Genomic DNA, 23,035 nt, shown 5'->3' with positions numbered 1-23,035 from the left:
TCTGCAATTTCATATAAATTGTTGCCACTTGAACCTGGGTTTCTAATTAACACCAAGTTCAAAATTCTTGCATCCCTGCTACCAAACTCCCTCAAATATTTTATTGTCTCATCTAGTACTAAAAGCGGCCCCATAGTCTCCAAACCTGCTACTGGAACCTCTCTGAGAGCTGGAAGACTCCCCATAGTCACTAAAACGGCGCTTAAACGACGGGATCTAGAACCACCATAGCCACCTCTTGACCCACCACTATAGCTAATTCCGGATCCACTACCATAACTGCCTCCTGATTTGCCATAACTTGAACCCCCATACTGGAACCTCTCTGAGAGCTAGAAGACTCCCCACAGTCACTAAAACAGCGGGATCTAGAACCACCAGACTACCTCCTGACCCACCACTATAGCTACTTCCCAATCCACTACTGTAACTTCCTCCTGATCTGCCATAATTTGAACCCCCATAATCTCCTCCTGATCCACCATAGCTTGAACCACCAGATCGCCCCCCTCCTGAACCACCGTAGCTTACAAAACGGCTCCCCCCTAAACTGCGAGAACTTCCAAAACGACTCCCTCCTGAACCGCCATAACTTCTAAAACGACTGCCTCCTGAATCACCGAAACCACCAACTCCATTGTCTATTTCCTCTTTCATCTGAGTCAGCTCTTTAAACTTGGAACCTATATCATTTTCAATCATCTTAACTTGCCTAATCTGTTGGTCGGTATGGATAAGGATAGCATTATCGGGCCTACCAGCATGCCCTGTTCGCCCTGATCTATGCACAAAAATATCTGAAGTCGTTGGGAGCTCATATTGAATAACGAGATCCACATTAGGAATATCAAGACCAGATGCCCTGTTCGCCCTGATCTATGCACAAAAATATCTAAAGTCGTTGGGACTCATATTAAATAACGAGATCCACATTAGGAATATCAAGACCAGATGCAGTGACATCAGTAGCAATCAGCACATTAAAACACCCCTCACGAAAGCCAGCAAGAGTCCTCTCCTGCTGATTCTGTGAGATATCACCATGAAGAGGTTCGCATGTAAGTACCCGACCCAGTGCCACCAGCAAACTATCCGCATCTGACTTTGTTTGAGTGAAAAAAATACATTTTCCTCCTTTGGCATATTCAGTTATCAATGGGTTGAGAATCGAACATTTCCCATAGGTGGATGCAGCAATATAAGAAAGTGAGATTTCTTCTGCTTACTTCTGAGATGATTCACCAACACCATCGATAACAACAGGATCATTTAAATATTTCCTTGAAAGCCTTTGCACCCAGACATGCATTGTAGCAGAAAAAAAGCATACTCTGACGCCTTTTCGGCCATCTTTCCATAATCACCTCAACATCTTCATCAAAGCCCACATTCGGCATCTGGTCAGCCTCATCCAAAACAATAAACAGTACTTATGAAAAGACTAATGCACCACGATTGATTAGATCAATAATGCGACTAGGTGTTCCAGCAACATCTAAACCCCTTCTAGATTTGGCTCATTATAGGTACACCCCCATAACATCAAAGAGTATCTAGGCTTGGAGCAGATTCTTGGAATTCCTTGGCATGCAAGTTCTCGTGTTGGAGCCAAGATGAGTGCCAAGGGATATGATCCATGCCCATTCTTACGGTTGTGCTGAATGATTTTTCCAAGATTGGGATTCCAAAGGCAACAGTTTTTTCCAGTTCCTATCCTGGCGCGACCAATCATGTCACTTTATTTTAGCCGCAACATGTGACCATTTCATCACATTGCTGGCTGGGTCTAGATGCTCCTGCATCAGTTTCCGAGCACGGGAAGACTGGGGGGTGTGCTGCCACCTTATGTAACTTCAATCTCTTGACGTTTATGTACACCTGGAAGTCCTCCTGGGTCTCTGGAATATCTTTATTAGCAAACTCCTCGTAGATGGTGTACCAGGAGAGCCTGGTCATTTTGATTATATTACAAGCAGTGTCCCTAAAGATAAGTGGATTCTCTTTTAGGTTGGCTTCCCGTGACCCATTTCCCAAGGCCCCTCGGGCAGCTTTAGTGGTAGGGGGAGTCATATCATCCTCAAAAGAAGAAATGGATATGCACTCTAGATCGACGTCACCTAGCATGTCAAAAACACGGTCCCACAATGAGAGAGGCAACATGAAAATCAATTAAAACTGCAAAACAAAAAGGGGTCTAGTAGGTGACAGGTCGTAGGGAAGACAGGTCGCACGGTTGCAGTTATAAGGATGCGACTAAGCAACTAAAAACACAGGTCATAGAAAAAAGGGTCGCACGGACGCAGCTATAGGGATGCGACTAAGCCACTAAAAACATAGGTCGCGGAAAAAAGGGTCGCAAGGTCGCAGATTACGAGATATGGTTGTACGTTGCAGCAAGATGGAGGTCACAGTGTTGCAACGTTGCGAGAGAAGGGGTATCGCGGCTTCAAGATGCGTGACTTAGGCTTAGTAAAGATTAAGGAAGCTACTAAATGGACTTTAGAAGGTCAAGGTCTCCTTCAGATGAGTGAAACCACACATGTTGGTAAAAGCAAAGGGGGTTGGATCGAGAGAAAACACACTCTCCGAGGAAGGGAAAAAGTAGCGAGGGCAACCTTTCCAGCACAAAATGAGAAAGAAAACTTGAGTAAAAGAGATAAACCCTAAGGTGAGGGAATGCCAAAGGTCGGGGGAGAAAACATTGACATTTGGAAGAAAAAAGGACAATGGACCGTTACTTACCCGAAGCCAGACACACGCACGAACTCAAGTCGGAGGACCTCCTAGATCTTCGTGCGATCGGAGGAACATTTACAAATGCAACTGGGGTGATGGTCGCACTTTCTTCGTTAGCTAAGAGTTAATAAGGAGATGAAGGGTTAACTCTGGGGTGGAAACGGATTTTGGAGCCATTTTAATTGATTCATTATAAGCATATTGAATGAAACCCAGAGCCTTCCTAATCCTTCTGGGCTATCTCCTTAATAATCGGTATTGACCTGAAGAAGTTGTGGTCGAAGAGAAAGCTATTCCTTGCGTGGTACTATCCCTAAACCAGACTAAACTCTTTCTGTTAGTACTTGCTACATTTCCACTTCGGTAGGTTGAATGTCTTATAATGAATCTTCATTTTTCTGTTAGTATTTACTAAATTTCCACTTCGGTAGGTTGAATGTCTTATAATGATTCCTCATTTTCATTAGGCATTTACAATGGCTGTTCATATTATGCTAGCATACCCTTGGTGTGAGGTCTTGAGGGACTAGTACACCAGTTTACAACCTATGTGACCTCCTTGCACCCATTACGATCTGTTCTTTATGACTATAGAAATAGTCCAGAGAATTTACAAAGATCAATTATTGTCATCAATTATTGTCGTCCTAAGAGTAAATACGAGATTCTTCCTGCCCCTGTCGCAACAGTCGCATGGTCACATACCAATCCCTGAGTGAACAGTGCAACCTTGCAAGTCGCATAGTCATGTTTATGCTCGGCGAGGCGTGGCGCAATCTTGCAACCTTTGCGACCTCTGCAACTCAGAAGGTCGAGTTTACGAAGATGGAAAGTTCGACTCGTGACCTCTGTGACCTGTGAGTTGCATTAGTCGCAATAGTTGCAACAATCGCAAGGATCAGTTTTAGTGACGTTCTGATACTGCGACTGACCTACTAAGGCAGCAACCTGCTTTTACTTAACAGAAAACTTAGATTCTTCCTTAAGCTCCTTGAGACTGTTAAACTCTTTGAGTAGAGACTATTGAACACTTTGAAGAGACCCTGAGAACCTGGCAGGGCTTGAGACTGTTAAACTCTGAGTAGAGACTATTGAACTCTTTGAAGAGAACCTGAGAACCTGGCAAGGCTGGTAAACTCTTTGAGTGGAACCTGGTAGGGCTTGAGACTGTTAACTCTTTGAGTAGAGACTATTGAACTCTTTGAAGAGAACTTGAGAACTTGGCAGGGCTGGTAAACTCTCTGAGGAGAACCTGGCAGGGTTGGTGGCTTGGCCTGGTGTAGGTGCTCCAAAAATTTCAAAAAATTTCAAGGTTCTCTTGGAGGGTTGTTGAAAACTAATCATATTTCCAACAAAAATACACCCAACATTTCTCAAATTTGAGGACCAAAACTAATCACATTTCCAACAAAAATAGGCCCAACATTTCTCAAATATTTGAAAACCTAAAAGAAAAAAACTTTTTCTTTTGTTCTTTTCTTTTGAAACTTTTTAGAGACATATTTTATATAGAAAAAATTTAAAATAGAATAGAATTTTTCTTTTGTTACATAAGAGAAATATTTTATATAGAATAAGCATTAAGAGACATATTTTATATAGAATAAGTACTAAAATAGAATAGACATATTTTATATAGAATAAGTATTAAAAGAAATAACTACAACAATATAATTATGAAAAATTACGTTTCCAACAAAATACGTCCAACATTTCTCAAATTTGGGACCCTTTTAAATTTTGTAGTTTTAGAGTCAACCCAACATTTCTCAAATTTGGGAACCTTTTAAATTTTGTAATTTTAGAGTTCCAACATTTCTCAAATTTGGGAACTTTCCAATTTTGTAATTTTAGAGTCGCCCAACATTTCTCAAATTTGGGAACCTTTTAAATTACACAATTTGGGAACCTTTTAAATTTTGTAATTTAAAGACTCTAAAATCTCTACATAGAGAGGGGACAATTTGTTACATAGGATACATATTATTTTTATATAGAATAAGTATTAAAATAAATGACTACAACATTACAACAGCATAGTTTTGAAAAATTACATTTCCAACGAAATACACCCCAACAGTTCTAAAATTTGGGAACCTTTTAAATTTTGTAATTTAAAGCCTCTAAAATCTCTACATAGACGCGGGACAATTTTGAACACTTTTGATAGACGTGGGACAATTTTGAACACTTCTGAATTATGATAAAAGGTGAAGATCACTTCCAACATCATCAACTTAATACATCAATAAGTATTATCATATCACATTAAAAATCAACTTTATTTTAGTTTTGTACATCAATGAGTAGTAATCATATTGCAACAACGATATTTTTATGCGATTACCAAAAGTAGCATTATCATATCACACAAAGATGAGACTAACTTTTAAATTTTGTATTTTAAAGAACCTAAAATCTCCACAGAGACGTGGGGTAATTTTGAACAATTTTGAATTATGGGACAATTTTGAATTATGATAAAAGGTGAAGATCACTTCCAGCATGATCAACTTAATACATCAATAAGCATCATCATATGACATAAAAGATGAACTTTATTTTAGTTTTGTACATCAATGAGTAGTAATCATATCACAACGATACTTTGTGATTACAGAAAGTAGGATTATCATTTCACTCAAAGATAAAGACTTCATTACTTCACAAGCAATTTGCATCTCCACCATCACATCCAATTACATGACATGCTTACAATCAGAATTTGAAGGTCCATAACCGAAATGTTAAAGCCACAACGTACTTACTGTCTCTCTCTGGGCATAAACATCAAACCAAAATACTACGCCAGAAGGTACCTATTGTCTCTCTTTGGAGATAAACTAAATTACTAAAACCAAAAGTAACCACTAAATTACTAAAACCACTGTCTCTCTTATAAACTTACTGTATACAAACTTACTACATACATAAGCACCAAATTACTAAAGCCAAAAAGTAACCACTCTCTCTTATAAACATACTGCATACATAGGCATCAACTGCTATTGATGCTGCATCTTATTACTAGTGCTCATGGAATCCTAAGTTCTAGCGAAAAACAACCAACTGGTTACATTCCGGATCTGTATTTGATGCTGCATCTTATTATTAGTGGTCATGGAATCCTAAGTTCTGTCTGAGAAAAACAACCGAGTGGCTACTCTCCGGCTCTGTATTTGGAGATAAACTTACTACATACATAAGCACCAAATTACTAAAGCCAAAAAGTAACCACTGTCTCTCTTATAAAATTACTGCATGTAAACATCAACTACTATTGATGCTGCATCTTATTACTAGTGGTCATGGAATCCTAAGTTCTGGCTGAGAAAAACAACCAACTAGGCTATATTCCGGCTCTGCTACAGGTACATGTTTCACAGGCACAATTCTCTCCACATTTACAGAAGGACTTTCCACTAGCAGTCTCGTCGATCTTTGAACAGTTACACGGATTGCAGCTGCAGTGTTCTCCACACTTGCAATATGCATGTCCCCCACTGCAAAATCCAAATCCAAAATCAGGTTTCAAGAAAATACATAAATTTAAATATTAAAATGTCTAATCTTATTGATCTTATTAAGCACTTTAAATGCCACTCCAAATAAATTTAAATATTAAAATGTCTAATCTTATTGAGATTTTATTAAAGACTTCAAATGCCACTCCAAATTTTCCTCTGTTGCTGGGGGGCTCAAATGTACCTTGTTTGGTCGGATGGAGGCGCAATACTCACAACTCCACACCTAAATAGCCATGTCAGAATTATATGCATCACATTAGTAATCTATTTAACAATATATTTTAAAATCAACAATGCTAATCTATTTAAAAATATATGAAAATCAACCATACATATGCAATTCGATCATGATTTTACGATTGATAGTGATCATGTAATTGGATCATATATACATCGTTATGATCCATCTGCGATTGAATGGTTCATATGCAATTGGCGCGACCAATCATGTCACAACCTTGCATTATTGGTTCCAACACTGCTTTTTGAATGGGGAACAATCTAGTAATATCGCGCTTATTGAGAGAATTAATAGTCTCTCATCCTCTGCGATTCCATATTCCGCCAACAACTGGGAGAGTGGAAGTATCTCACTTGGCTAATATCGCCATTGATGATTTTAACTCTCATGATGTCGTACTGACTGGCAGATTGTAGGCTTCGGAGGATTGAAACACTTCGAGTCAAACCCTGAGAGACAGGGGACAAAGGGTTTATCAGAACGGAGACAAAGGGTTATCAGAACAGGATTCTTTAGAGGAAACCAACAAGAGGAGAATCAAAGCCCTGTCGGACCTCCTCCATTGAGGGATTTCGATAGGGAAAAAGCCGCAACGGCTTTGGCTACCTTCGAATTCAACTGTCTACCTGCTATGCTGTTCAATTTCGGAACAATTGAAGCAGCCACCTCGTACTGACTGGCAAATTGCAGGCTTCAGAGGATTGAAACCCTTCAAGTGAAACCTAGAGAGACAAGCAACAAAGGGTTTATCAGAATGGGGTTCTTTAGAGGAAACGAACACAAGGAGAATCGAAGCCCTGTTGGTCCTCCTCCATTGAGGGATTTCAATAGGGGAAAAGCTGCAGCAGCTTTGGATGCCTTCGAACTCAGCGGTTTTCCTACCATGCATTTCAATTTCAGCACAATTGAAGCAACCACATCGTAGTGACTAGCAGATTGCAAGCTTCAGAGGATTGAAACCCTTCGAGTGAAACCCCTAGAGACGGGCGACAAAATGTTTATCGAAACGAGATTCTTTAGAGGAAACGAACATGAGGAGAATCGAGCAGCCAACGAGGAGTCCAAATCCGCCCAGCCCAAATACTCTACCAGTTTCTTGTCTGGCAATTTCTCCCCGCGGAGCAATTTATCCGGAATGCTTCCAGTGAATCAAAGAAATTAGGTCGAAGCAAGTCATTAATATGAACAAGAAATGTGCATCAAACTGATTACCGACCTTCGAAGAGGGGTGGCGTCTGGAAGAGCATGCTCACATGGCACAGGAGGGCGAGCACGTTGAGGCTGGTGATGTCGTCGTTCTCGATGAAGACGGAATTGAAGGGCGGTTCCCAGAGCCTGTTCAGTGCCCTCAGGAATGTCGACTTTCCGCTCCCCCTCGGCCCTAAATCGAAAGGCTAACAAACTAACTGAATAAATAATAGTTTGGTAATTGAATAAATAATAGTTCGGCGGAAATGGTGATATCGAACGGCCAATAACATTTTAATCGTCTAACATGTCATCTGACGGTCGAAACGAGATCCACGAATCACCTGAGGAGAGTTAGTTTCAAAGGGGAACGCCTTACGGCGTAATAATAGGGAAAAGGGGAACATAGGGAGTTAAGTAATGATAGAGTTAGTAGCTAGTATTGGATGGGAGATATGGAAGAGAGGAAGCAAACACTAAGTTTTTGGGGAACAAACTTAGTTATGAGAGTAGATCAAAATGAAAAGATTTTTACACAAGAAATGTGGCTCTTCTATATAACAAGAATCAACAAATGAGTTTGATTTCTGTCATGAACCAAGGTGATAATGGGATGTTAGAAAGAAGTTTGATAGGGAATGATTGGGAAATTAGACATGCTTCACTTTGTTGCTACAAAATTGCTGCATAGGAAGATCTGCACTGGCTACCATGTGTTTCCTTTGCTTAGGCCAGTGATATGAAAGAAATCATGCTTCTGCAACCCCCTCTACCTACCCATTCTATTGCCTAGCATTTTTTATTACTTCAGGGAGGGTGCACTTATACTGGCAAACCCTCAATTGCTCTCTTTCTTTTCTTTTTGCATTTTCTTTTGATTTTCTATCTAAGGCTAGCCTTATTACTTCCAAGGCCCCAGATTAAGCAGTTGGGAACCTTCATTCTCTACCTAACTACTAATCTGCCAAGATTGAACAGTTTGGACAGATTTCTTTCTCTAATCTACAACAGAAATTGAAATATGGCATGGCCCAGTTTAGACTGTTGGATCACCCATTTAGAAGTAGGACAGTATCAATCAACTGTAGATAGGTGTTTTCCACAAAAATATGAGATCTTTGCATCACCAAAGTAGAGCATATTTGGCACTCCCCCTGCCAATCATGAAAAATGAAACCTATTAGTATAGGTAGCTAACACTACCCACCCCCCTCAAACCCCCCGGACAAGGGGCGGTGCCGCCCCCCCTCTAACCCCCCAGTTAACTACGTAGGCTAGTCGTGGAAAGAATATAACACAACCCAATAATCTCAGTAATTGACACATACTCAAATAGTCCCTTTCTTTTTATTAACGGGTACAATATTTGATACCCAATTGGTTAAAGGAACAGGGTTAAATAAAACCTGCATTCAAAAATTTTTCAACTTCAGTTTAGATGGTGGCAGCCTTTCGCGGATGTATAGGATGTAGTCATTTTCTAATTGGATTAACATCCAGATAAGTTTTTATTTGATGTACAACAATGCTAGGGTCAATTCCTAGCATTTCCTCATAGGACCAGGAAAAAGTGTCATGGAATTTTTGTTGGGAGCGAGATCCCCCCAGGGTAGTTTAGGGGCTAAAAGACCATATTTAAGTCAATTTTTGTAATCTTATTGTAAATACTCCACAATTTTTGGTCGCGGAGAGCGAAGGTGTTATGTATCATAAAGGGTAGTCCGCCCTTAGTTTTGTAAAGTAAAGTCAGCTGTAAGAGATCTACCCATGGTCCGCGGACCATGGGATTGTATAAAAAGAGCTAAGCTCTAAGTAGTTGGAGAGACAACATGTAAGAGAGTCATAGCTTTAGAGCAAGAAGTCTAAGTCTTGGGTTGTAGTGTAGGTAGAGGCTCTGCAGCTGAGTGCGCAGAGGCCTAGGGTAGAAGTCTGCAACTGAGTGCGTGGACCCCTGCAGTTGTGTGTGCAAGGTGGACAGAGTTTGTAACCACTTGGGAGATATTAATAAAGAGAAATATTCTGAAATTTCTGTGTCTTTGTTCTGTTGATGCATCTTGATATGTTATGTATAAATTTTCTTTATTATGCTTATATGGTGCGCGAATGAATGCAATTACATTGAATAACTGAACACATACATGAATATCTGTTTACACGGGTATAACTATAATCATTTGATAAGATAAGAAAGGCACTTAGATTAATTGGGCAATTTGTATGGAACGCTGCCATATCAGTGCGAAAGTACCTGAGCAGCAAGCTCGGGCTACATGAAGGACGATCCTATCCTTTCGCGGAGGTATTGAAGAATGGAATAGATGGTTTTTCTTACAAGCCCCAGAATGGGATCACCTAAACGAAGGCAGGGATAGAAGAAATCAAACGACATCACAACCATCTCAGGGTGCAGAAACTTGGTTCCAGCATCCCCCCATATTGCTTCAGGTGAGACTTCAGTTCGCACTCCACGGGTTGATGCCGAAAGGGCCAGTAGTGTAGGGATTTGTTTGGCTAATTAACGTTGAACCTGGGTCAGGCCCCCTCAAGCCAACAAATGGTTCCGTTGCCGAGACCAGTATCTGCATAAGAGATGTGTGATGTCGTATCACTGGAATCCAACTAAGAAGGATATTGGAGATTGGTTGGATAGAAAAATCCATGAATTTGCGGCACAAGAGAACAGAAACCCGCGACTGACAAAAGAATAGTGGTTGGACAGATACCTATATACAAAGATCCACGAGATATTTTTCTGCTCCTTCCCTATCGAGCTATATGAGTGGATCAGGAAGCTAGCAGGTAGCCAAGGAAGGTGGAAACTTAACAGTCCTATTATATGGACCTCGGAGCTACTAGAAAGGTTGGAAGCATCGAAGGATAAGATCGCCAGTGCTGTTGATCATTGGATTGATCACATCATAGGAGGATTTGTGACTGAATTCACGCTCGACACCTCAATTTTCTATAGCGAGGCAAAGCAACGCTTTTTCAAAGGGTCGCGGGGTAAGTACATAAAATCTTTGAATACTTGGATTAAAATGTTGTTGTGTGAAAAACGGGTTATGTAGCTACCTTGATGTTTGGAACTACGCAAAGCAGAAAATCTTACAGGAACGAAGGACAAAAGGGTCTGGAGTATATTCCATTGATTTCACCTCTATGAGGTGACAAGGAAGGGATAGCGAAGGTTTCTCCGTGAAGTGCTATTCAATTAATAAGACAAGGATTCCCGCAAATACCACCTTTGCCCACACGACCTCCAACTTCACCACCATCATCTCCAATTCCACCCATACCACCTTCACCTCCATCGCAGTTCAGTATGGAAAACGCAGTAAAGCTGCCTTTGTTCAAAGGCTTGGGAAATGAGGATCCGGACCAATTTTGGTTCGTTGTGAAAGTTGTATGGGAATCACAAGGTGTTACAGATGATCATATAAATAAGGTGGCATTGGTTAGTGCCCTGCAAGATCACGCGCTAACTTGGTATATCAAGTACGCGAATGATAACCTGAATGCTAGAGTGGCAGACATCTAGATAGTACTAAATAGGAAATTTAGTAGGCCTAAATCAGAGGTGCAGTCGATTGTGGGATTCAAAGAGATCGCGATGCAACCAGATGAGACGCCTTGGGAAATATATCAAAGGCTGAAATCCATGATCCGCGAAGCCAACATGAATTTGACTAATGCACAACATCGCGAGTGGTTTGTGGCTTTGTTACTACCACACTTAAGGAGTGCGTTGTCACAGCAAAATATAACAACTCAGGTAGAGGCCTTGGAGATTGCCATGAGACTACATGAGACTCCGATGCAAGATCATAATCTAGGATTTTAGCAGATCCATGCACAGCTGAAGAATCTGTGCCTTGAGATGAAAAGTTTGAAGCAGGACAGGACGATCCGACTAGAGGTACGCAAGGAGGTATGGTGCTTGAAATGCAAGAGTCAGGGTCATGACAAAGACCATTACCCAGTCTTTGAAAAGTACATTGCAGGAGGAGGACTGATGCCTTTAAGGCCAGAAGCTCAAGTAGGACCTAGCATGGGGCCTGTATTATGGTGTGTTATCTATAAGGTAGCCGGAAAACATGCCATGGATAACTTTCACTTGCTATAGAAGTATGTGCAAGCACTGCAATAATTGTTCTACAACTTTTGTAGGTCGGTAGGACATGACGAGCATACTTGCAGGAGCTATGAATTGATGATGGATAGAACTCCTGCCTATAGGGTTCAGGTCGAAACGCAGCCCCTTGACTAGAATGCAGGGATGGCACAGACGAGGCCGAGACGGAGGAGGACCTCGAAGAGGTCAAGGATAGTTGATTTGCTAATATTGCGGAGGACCAGGACACTATGCCCACAATTGCACTAATCCAGTGCGTCCGTCGTGCAAGTATTTCACGTTGTTTGATCACGAAACAGAAGACTGTCCTACGCTGATAGCTAGGATACGTGACAAAGGGGCACTACCACCTCTGCCGACTCAAAACTTGTAGATGATGAGGTCTAAGCCACGCGAGGAAGATCCAAACGTAAATATAGTGCTCATAAGTGGAATCGTGACAGGAGATGACAAGGGGAAACAGCTAGAATATAATACATGGGTTCACAAAGCCCCGACAAAAGAGGTTGAGTTCGATTTGGAGCACGCTCGTGAAGCCTTAATGGAAGCTAAGAAGAGCTTTGCTGAGGCCTCCACCTCAGAAAGCAAGGATAAGCCTGAGTTGGAGATAGACCCCTTTATGCTCATAACTTTCCTAGAAACCTGTATGAAGTTACTACGTGATAGTAAGGTTATGAAAGGGTTATAAGAACTCATCAATAGATGTGTTAGAACTGTGCTAGGTGAGCCGCGCGTAGTACAAAAGGTTGGCAAGGATAAAACAAGGACAAGCCAGGAGATGATACTGATCGCGCAGATAGGAGAGTATGAAAAGGATCAGGTCATTTTGGAGCTAGGGTTAGATGCGAATGTCCTACCAAAATAGACTTGGGAGTGAATGGGGAGACCTGCACTGGAATGGTCTCTGATTCAGCTAAGGATGGCGAATCAGCAGAAAATCATCCCCATCGGGTGACTGCACGGGGTGGCCGTGGATATTGAGGGATTGAGCGCACTGGCTGACTTTGAAGTAATAGAGATATTAGATGACAACAATCCCTATCCTGTGCTCCTGGGAATTGACTGGGCTACCAATATGAACAGGGTAAACAATCTGAAGAAGCGAAAGATGATCTTTGAGAATAAATCGTTGCACGTAATAGTACCCCTCAATCCTGCTGAAGGATCGCGCTATACTGAACCTGTCCATGATTATGAGAGTGATGACAACCTGGACCGTATCTATAAGATAACAATGCAAGACCAAGATTGGGTGAATCCCACTATAGATGGACGGATTACATTCCAGAAACAAAAGGCCACCGTGAGGTTCACGGACCGTAGATTGAGAACCCTGATATAACCACGTCATTGAGAACAAAACAAGTGAACATTGGTACAGAGGTAGGACCCAAATTCGCGAAGATTGGAGACTACTGGGATGACATGACAGTGGATAAGGTCACTGAATTGCTCTACGAATACCAGGACTTATTCCCTACCAAGTTTACGGATCTAAAAGGAATAATCGAGGACCTAGGAATGATGAAGATCGCGTTAAAGTGCGACGCGAAGCCAGTTAAGAAAAGGCCTTACCGTCTCAATCCGAAATATAAGGAGAATGTCCACTTAGAGCTAGACAAGATGCTAGCGACAAGCATCATTGAGCCTATGGAAGAATTTGATTGGGTAAGCCTAATGGTGGTGCAAGAGAAGAAGCAGAAGGATGAGATAAGGATATACATGGATCTCAGAAAACTGAATGACGCTTGCGTGCATGATCCTTTCCCGACTCCGTTCACGGATGAAGTGTTGGACAATGTAGGCAGCCAAGAAGCATATTCCTTCACTGATGGGTTCTCTAGGTACCACCAAATCAAAATCGTGCCGGAGGATAGGAGCAAAGCCACCTTTGTGACTGAGTGGGGTTGTTTTCAATACACTGTAATGCTATTTGGATTGAAGAATGCACCTGCAATTTTTTCGTGCATGGTGGTTGCGGCATTCAAGGTATTTATTCATAAGTCCCTGGAGGTATATTTTGATGACTCAACTGTATTTGGGTTGGTTAAGCGCCATGTAGCAAGCTTGCGCCTGATGCTAGATACCTATTGAAGATACCAAATCGCGCTCAATCTCAAGAAGTGTCTATTTTGTGTTCCTTCTAGGAACCTATTGGGGCATGTGGTTTTCAGACAAGGATTGATGGTAGACCCCACAAAGATCATGGTGATAATGAACTTGGAAGCGCTGAGGAGTGTGAAACAGTTGCGCGCTACTCTGGGACATACGGGATATTACAGAAAGTTTATCAAAAGCTATGCCCAGATCACCGTGCCTATGGAGAAATTGTTAAAGAAGGATGTCACATTCTACTGGAACGATGACTGTAAGAAGAGCTTGGATATATTTAAAGAAAAGATGGTTACCGCGCCGATTCTAATCTTCCCGGACTAGGATAAAGAGTTTCATGTACATGTCGACACATCATGTATATCACTGGGGGAAGTACTAACACAGGCTGGCGGAGAAGGCTTGGACCATCCTATTATGTTCGCAAGCCGCAGATTATCCAAAGTAGAGAAGAACTATTCTACCATTGAGCGCGAGGGGCTAGCTATGGTGCATACGCTCCAAAAGTATAGGCACTACTTGCTAAGAGGCCATTTTAAGATGTATATGGATCACTTTGCGCTAAAGCACCTAGTCAATAAGACTATGTTGGGGGGGTGAATCTGTAGATGGCTCTTATTATTCTAGGAGTACGATTTTGAAGTTGTTGTGAAGCCTAGACAATTGAACGCAGGACCAAACCATCTATCACACATCGAAACAGGGGAGGAACCTACTAACTTGGAAGAAGGATTTCCTGACGCACAGCTATTTGCAGTACATGTCATGGATGGTCATTTTTGAGGATATAATACACTTCCTAACAACAGGAACTACACCAGAAGGATACTCTGTCCAACAAAAGAAGGAATTAGTAGTCGCGTGGAAGATTTTTTTGTCATTGTTGGGCATCTCTACAAAATGGGTACCGATGAGATATTGCGACGATATGTACCTAAGTTCGAGACAAGCAGAATCCTTGCGGAAGCTCATGGGGGTGCTGCAGGAGGACATTATGCAGGGAGAGCAACTGTGCAAAAGATTCTATGCACAGGGTTGTGGTGGCCAACCCTTCATCAGGATTCAAAAGCATATTGCAAGGCGTGTGATGTATGTCAAAGAACGGGCAAGCCATCGCGGAGGGATGAAATGCCTTTGAATCCACAAATGACGTTGCAACCCTTCGAGAAGTGGGCGATAGATTTTGTAGGACCCATTCAGCCATAAGGGAAGACTAGAGCAAGGTAAATTATCATTGCGACGGGGTATTTGACTCGTTGGGCAGAAGCGCAGCCGTTGAAGGATTGCATGGGCATGATGGCTGTGAAGTTCCTATTTGAGCATGTATTGACGCGATTTGGATGTCCAAGGATCTTGATGAGTGATCATGGTACGCACTTCCTGAATGAGACGATCAGCGCACTAACAGAGGAATTTCAGGTATATCACCTGAAGAGCACACCTTCTCACCCACAGGCTAATGGGACAGTGGAGACGTTCAACAAAGTGCTTGAAAACATGTTGACCAAGGTTTGCAATGCTTAGCGAAGTGATTGGGACCTCACATACCTATAGTATTGTGGGCTTATCGAACAACATGCAAGAAATTGATGGGACAAAACCGTTTTAGGCTTGTCTATGGTGTGGAAGCCGTAATGCCTATGGAATGCATCATGCCTAGTCTACGCATAGCAGTGCTTACAGGTATGATGGATCACAGAGCCTTGGAAGAGAGGCTCACGCAACTGGATGAGCTTGAAGAAGAAATATTTTTGGCTGGATTTCACCAGCAGGTCCAAAAGCAACGCGAAAAGGCATGGCATGATAGACACATCAAGCTACACACATTTAAGGTAAATGACCAAGTTTTTTTATATGATAGTAAGTTTGATCAATTTCTAGGGAAATTCAGGATGCACTGGTTAGGGCCTTATGTTATTAAGGAGATTACTGATAGAGGAGCGGTACAGCTGGTCAAGTTAAATGGAGAACCCTTCCCAGGGAAGGTGAATGGCAGTTGCTTCAAGCCATACATCGGTGGTCCATCTATGTGACTAAATGAAAGTAGCATAGTCTTAGCACTCTAGGTAGCTGAGAGGAGGCGCAAGACTATAGAATACACTACCCGGGTTGGACAGCTGCGCAATTGGAAGATGGTGCAGAGTGAGGATGTGTCTCTGGGTCTGCGGCAGCGCAAAGGGAGTTGCGCTATCCAGGGAGAAATCACACAGGTCGGCTGGAAATTGACCGTTAAAGTCACTTTTCATGAAAATACGATAGAAGTGAGGCAAAATGGAGTAGGTGGTCGGCATTTAAGATGAAATTTATGGCTTAGATCCTTGAAAATTTGCCACCAATCCGGCATTAATGAACTAATTTCGGGGGGAACGGTCAGATTTGAATTCAAATTGCCCTATAAATTACAAGTGGTTTCCCAATGAAAAACACTTGGCATTTTGAGTATTCAACGGTTGAGCTCTCAAGTGCCTATGAATCGTGAACAATATGAGCTTCTGATAGTTTCTAGGGTATTTGTGACTTTGCTGCAGACACATAGGAATTCTTGTGGAATATCATGGCCATGCCCCCAGAAGTTATCAATACACAATAAGTAGTCGAGGAGCCAGCACAGGGAACGAAGAGGCTAAATTAGCTGCCTCGGAAGTGGCCGAAGTACTGGCGGAGGTCCCTAAATCTCCGAGAATGCCAAGACCGAAGCCAACCCCAACCAGGGAGACTATAAAAGACAATAAGGGCAAGTAGCCAGCCATACCGGTGCGCGCGTCGCCAAGACGAAACCCACCAAAGCCCACTTCCCACGAGAAAGGCAAGGTTATAAACCTATAAGTAGGGAAGGAGGATATCGAAGACATCCCCATGGAAGATGAGGATGTGGGAGTGGAAATAGAGGAGGTTGAAGCGTGCGGACCCTATTACATGGTTGTCAGAGTATGTCCCTCCGCACAAGCCTAAGTCCAAGGTCCCAAAGGACATTGATGAAAGTAAGACTCCCCTATAAACCCCTTTGCTACCAGATGAAATCACTTTTGACGGTCTGCGTTTGGCATGGGTGCTGATTTTGAAGCTCGAAGACTGGGACTTGGCAGACCATGAGAAGTTCCCGCACCTAGCGACCAAAGAGTTGATGTGTCACATCATAGACACAAGTACGGGGATGACTGCATTGGAGACGCGGAAGTGGCTCAGAGGAGTAGCGAAGGCAGGATTACTCAACCTGCTCTCGGTGCCACACTGTAACTGCACCCCCATGATAGTTTTAGTCATCAAGCAGCTACTGTGCTTGGTGCACGATGGGTGTCTGTGGCTGCAGGAGCTGATACCCATCAACGATATGTTGATTCATCACATAACACGCTTTCCGTATACAGGCGAAAATCTAGCTATGATATTTGGCGGCAAGGGTGGTGAGCTGGCGCTTGCAGAATCAATGAAAGAAAAGTTCAAGTTGATGAAGAAGTCACGCAGGTACGCTATCTCCAGCATTTGCGACCCCGCTGTGAAGCTGGCAACATAGATCCTTGTAGGGAAGGTGATGCAGAAGTGTTGCGTTGATGAGGTACTGGCGCTTGTCGTCGCACTCGCACAGTAGTGCGCAGGAGGAGTCCAGTTTAACTGGTCAAACTACCTTCGCGGAGAGTTCCTAGCGAACTGCGGCGAAGCACAAGAGTAGAGAAAGATCTTCCACTAAGCATGGCTCTTGCTATCAATCGTGCTCATAGCATGGGAGTTACTAGAAGCAGCAAAGTAGGCTTCGTTGTGGGTGACCAAGGACGCGAAGTGCGTTCAGGACAGAAAGATCTTCTGGATCTTGATGGACATGAATATCAGGATGGCTATCAATCTCAAGCCCCGATTTTTGCCCACAGTAATGCTAACCTGCAGAGCTATGTTGAGTCTAAGGTTGATTTCCATCAGATTTCGATCAGGGGGCAGAAGGACCCTGCACAAAAGTGGTACGATTTGTTGTACCTAGCCATAGATGATGCCATTGATGCAGTATTAGATAAATTTCCAGCGAAGTGGCACACCTCGACAGACTTGGTGGTGGGTGGAAGCAAGTCCGCCGCACAAAATAAGAAGGAAGAGGCCAAGATGAAGATGGCACAGCTGGTCGAAAAGAGGAAAAAGGAGACCGCTGAGAAGGCCCAGGTGGAACATGCAGGAAATGAGGCAGCAAAACAGAAAGGTGGCACAAAGCGGGGCTCTGACAAAGGCGCACGGTCACCTTCACCTGAAACTAAAGAGGAGGACATAGAGCAGCATGGCGCAGACCCTCAAGAGACGTCCAGCTGCATTAAGCGCTTGAGAGAGCTGGAGAAGGGAGGGTCCAGAAAGAAATCCAAGGAAACCAAGACCTCACTGGACCCTATCACACTAACGGAGGGTGACTTATATGACATCGGTGACATAGTCCGAGATGTCACCACGGAGGCCCTGCAACAATTTGAAAAGCAACAGCAGATCATCCTAGGGGCCATCCAGACAAGACTGCAAGAGTTGCAGACCCGCGTGTCGCAAGTTGGTACGGTGTCTACCAACTTGGCTATTGGCACATTGGAGGCTGTCGATATGCTACACTCGAAGGCTTCCAGTGCATTAGTGTGGCTGGATGGAGCACCAACAACAGAAAATGAGGCTGAAAAGCCCACTGTCAGCGCCTTGAAGGGAGTGGGATTAAACCTAGAAGCACTCCCGCATGAAGCACTCCACCTCTTACAGGATGGAGTCATTGCAGAGTTGAGGGCCCGTGAGCACCATGCACTACAAGTGAACAGTGAACATAAAATAAATAATGAGAAGATGGCCTTACAGAGGAATGCTACCATCGTCGCTGAGGCCAAGGCGACCATCCATAGCAAAAAGATCATACAGGTCGTGGAAGAGGCCTGTAGAATGGTCCCGAAATTGGACATTCAAGAAGAGGAGCTAGTTGAGATCCGCATCTGTAAATTGGCCATAGGGGTGCGCGACACTCAGACAGAGATGGCGCGGGTTTAGCTGGAGTTGAACCTGCAGATTATAGAGCTGCAGTTGAGGGCTCAGCCCTTAACACCACCAGAGGTAAAGGAACAATGAGCGACCGTTGTCACAAAAGCAGTTGCGGTAGTGGAGAGTGCAGTAGTAGACTACACACAGTTGTTCGAATAATCATTTGAGGTCCTGATTGGCTTGCTGGAGGACCCAAACATCTAGAGGCCAGAGACGGAAGCACGCGAACTCCAACAATGCTATGATGAAGTTAAGGGTACAGCGTGAACTGTCGCACTGACACAGAGGTTAGCCAAGTTGCAGGAAGCCAAGCAGTTGAAGGAACAAGTGGACGCAGCACTGCACGCGGAAGCAATGTTGAAGGCGCGATTATAGCCCTGGTTGGAGGAAGCTTATGCAGTCATAGGAAACATTGAAGGAAAGCTTGTGACTCTGCAAGTGACACAACAACAGCTTCAGGCTGACAGTGCAGGGGCAGTAACCGAGAAGACAGTCGAAGATGTGAAGCAGGAAGCAGCTCAGTGCACAGACGAAGTTGCGGTCATTAGGGTCGAGCTGGATGGGCTTCGTGCAAAGATCTCCGCACCTACTGAGTGACTCGAGGGCAAGTCACGATGTTTGTGTTGGGGGCTATTGGGAGTGGGATCCCCCAAGGGCAGTTTTGGGGCTAAAAGCCCATGTTTAAGTCAATTTTTGTAATATTATTGTAAAGACTCCACAATTTGTGGTCGCGGAGCACGAAGGTGTTATGTGTCATAAAGGGTAGTCCGCCCTTAGTTTTTTAAAGTAAAGTCGGTTGTAAGAGATCTACCCATGGTCCACGGACCATGGGATTGTATAAAAAGAGCTAAGCTTTAAGTAATTGGAGAGAAAACATGTAAGAGAGTCATAACTTTAGAGTAAGAAGTCTAAGTCTTGGGTTGTAGTGTAGATAGAGGCTCTGCAGCTGAGTGCGCAGGGCCTAGGGTAGAAGTCTGCAGCTGAGTGCGTGAACCCCTGCAGCTGTGTGCACAGGGTGAACAAAGTTTGTAACCACTTGGGAGATATTAATAAAGAGAGATATTTTTCAATTTCTGTGTCTTTGTTTTGTTGATGCATATTGATATGTTCTGTATGAATTTTCTTTATCATGCTTACATGGTGCATGAATGAATGCAATTACATTGAATAACTAAACACATACACGAATATTTTTTTACACAGGGATAACTATAATCGTTTGATAATATAAGAAAGGCACTTAGATTAATTGGGGAATTTGTACGGCATGCTGCCATAGCAGCACGAAAGTACCTGAGCAACAGGCTCAAGCTGTGTGAAGGACGATCATATCCTTTCATGGAGGTATTGAAGAATGGAATAGAGGGTTTGTCTTACAAGCCCTAGAACGGGATCACCTACACGATTGCAGGGATAGAAGAAATCAAACGACATCACAACCATCTCAGGGTGCGGAAACTTGGTTCCAACATCCCCCCATACTGCTTCAGGTGAGACTTCAGTGCGCGCTCCATGGCCTGATGCCGAAAGGGCCAGTAGTGTAGGGATTTGTTTGGATAATTAACGCTAAACCTGGTTCAAGCCCCCTCAAGCCAACAATTCCTAAAATAGGGCTTTGTAAGTTGAAATCTCTTCTAGTGAACAAGAAGCCCCTATATGAATATTTTCAGTTATTCTGGGTTTCTCTAAGATATCTATAGGTATCGTTGCCAATATGTTCCCTAAATTCTGTTCAGAACTGGAAGAAAGGGTAGATATTAGACATTGAGGATCACTAAGGGTCTCAGATGAAAACATAGATGAGAAATTATTCTCAATTTTGTTAAAGGATGGCAAGAAAGTTGAACGATGATGAGTATCATCCCATGGCATTTCTTCCAAGGTCATAACTTCCATAATCCCTTCATCAGTTAAAAATCTGTGTTAAAAGGTTTAGGCATCGAGATTGGTTCCAAGCGTGACAAATGAGAATATTCGTCAATAATCGTATTCATTCGATCATTATCAGATGTTGATGAGTTGGAAAAAGACTCAATTTCCTCATAGGCTAACTCAAAAAAGCTACGAGGCATTTCATCGTCGTATAAGATCATTTCCGATTCTAATATACTTTCCACGGATCTCCTGATTCGAAAGTACTTGATGTAATCATGTTAATCTGTGCTTCATTCTGAAGAAAAATGGGTGGAGGGAACACGAAGGTTCCCATCAAAGATGAGTCTTTGAGCTAGCCAACCCCAACTTCCTCATATGGAGTGGTTGATTTTCCAAAAAATGGGATACTACCGGTCGAATTAGGATCTAAGGTATAGCAAGATAATTAATCTACTTTCACAATTCTTCATTTTTCAAGAAACATAATCATCCTAAAATATGACGAGACTATTGTCACCATGGCATAAGTCCATCTCCGACCAAGAAAAATGTTATATTCAAGTTGAGCATCAACAACCTCAACATCTATTTCAATTATTTTTGCCTCTAATGTGATTGGTAAATCATTTAAAAGTCCATATGGACAGAAACCTCTTATATCGAAGGCCTTCAAAGTCATGGGAGATTGATTGATTGTTGGAGAACCCAAGGCTTTCCAACAGGAAATGGAAATAATGCATGTTGACACTCCTTTTTCAATCACTGTTTGAAAAAATCGTCGAGTTTTGACGTGGACTGGTATTTGAAAATCCAGTTGGTGCAGGAGACATGAGACGTGAGTTTCAAGATCGAAAACAATCAAATGGGAGTCTTGAGGATCTACCGCTCCTATAGCTGATAATAATAATTTCCTTTGTGTTGGACAAGTTTGCATCACTTCAAGGGTAGACATGGCCGAAGGTGACATAGCTAGATCTTCGATGATGTTATAATTTTGGGCAGCCCTCGCATGAGGATTAAAAGCTAACTTACGAAGCATACCCTTAGGAGGCAGCCGAATTATCATATCAAGGTTTGGTTTTTCAATATGTAACGGTTCAAAAGAAGGAGGATTTGATGTGGAAGTTTGACCAAGTGAACTGGATTCATCTCCATCTTAAACAGGACTCTTTGATGTGTAATATTTAGATCTCATTGCTACCATAACCCTGGAAAACATCATCATGATATCTGTCGATGCAAATGATGAGGATTGGTCATGAGAAACCATTTTGATTTCTTGTGGAGGAAAAGGATCCTTCAAAACAGTGGGTGTGGGTGAACTTTTGACGAATTTGGAAACTTTGGCCCAATGAGGGCACTCCTTAGTGTAATGATCTTCCTCACAAATTAAGCAAGGATATCGAGGTTTCCTCTTTTCATTAGACGGTTCGTTCTTGTTTGATTTCTCCTTAGAACGGTTGTCTTGTTTAGTTTTTCCTTTTCCCTTTTTCTTATTTTCTGATTGCTTAACCTTGCTAGTAGATGAATCTATGACATAAATTTCTGAAGTAATTTCAGGAGAAGGATCTTAGTCAAGTGAATCAGATAGAGTCAAAACCTAAACTTTCTTAGAATTTTTCTCTTTGTTCTTATATTTCTGGCTCACATAAGCAATCATGCCATCAGCGGAATGTGATATTGGAAGAGGTGGATTATTTGGGGTAGATCGGGGTAAATCTAGGATCTTTTCATACAAAGTACCAGACTAAGTATAAACAAGATCAAGGTATTGAGCACGAGAAATTACCTGCTCTTCAGCTACAACACTCCCTTTGGCCACATCTTCAGTTATTAATGGTAAAAGATATTTTATGAACCATTCGGCCAAAATCTAGTCTAGAATGTAAACTTTAACTAAGCAACATCTTCGTCTCCATTCGTGAATGTGATCTGAGATATGGGTTGATGTTGACTGCTTTAAATAAGTTAAAAGTTCAGTTCCATTATCATACCAAATGGGCAACTGAAAATGGGTCAAAAAGGATGTAGCAAGAGCATTAAATGTGTTGAAGGAAGCGCGTGGAAATTCTACATACCATTTGGCTGCCAAGCTAGTTAAGGTTCGTTGAAAAAGTTGTAATCTAATAGAATCATCATTTAATGAGTTGGACGTGCACCAAAGATGATAGGTCATAACATGGTTGGATGGATCTTCACCCGACTTACCTTTGAACTTAGGAATATCACTGGGAA

The 23,035-nt window shown here is 42.5% G+C and overlaps 1 long non-coding RNA gene and 1 pseudogene across 1 annotated transcript; both read right to left on the bottom strand.

Annotated features, from left to right (window-relative positions):
- Positions 1–220: 220 nt before the first annotated feature.
- LOC149196705 (DEAD-box ATP-dependent RNA helicase 53, mitochondrial-like) lies at positions 221–16,686 on the bottom strand (annotated as a pseudogene).
- Positions 5,858–6,627, bottom strand: LOC149196706 (uncharacterized). Its single transcript, XR_016254676.1, has 3 exons — positions 6,596–6,627; positions 6,445–6,486; positions 5,858–6,239 (listed from the first exon to the last, which is right to left on the bottom strand). It is a non-coding gene; the product is annotated as an uncharacterized LOC149196706 (long non-coding RNA).
- Positions 16,687–23,035: the final 6,349 nt, after the last annotated feature.

The sequence above is a fragment of the Pinus tabuliformis genome, chromosome 2_2 (assembly GCF_031772625.1).
Source record: "Pinus tabuliformis cultivar Carrire ecotype Pingquan chromosome 2_2, CPIR1, whole genome shotgun sequence".
NCBI lineage: Eukaryota > Viridiplantae > Streptophyta > Pinopsida > Pinales > Pinaceae > Pinus > Pinus tabuliformis.
Note: the sequence above shows the minus strand (reverse complement) of the source record. Positions and strands in the feature narration are given on the sequence as shown.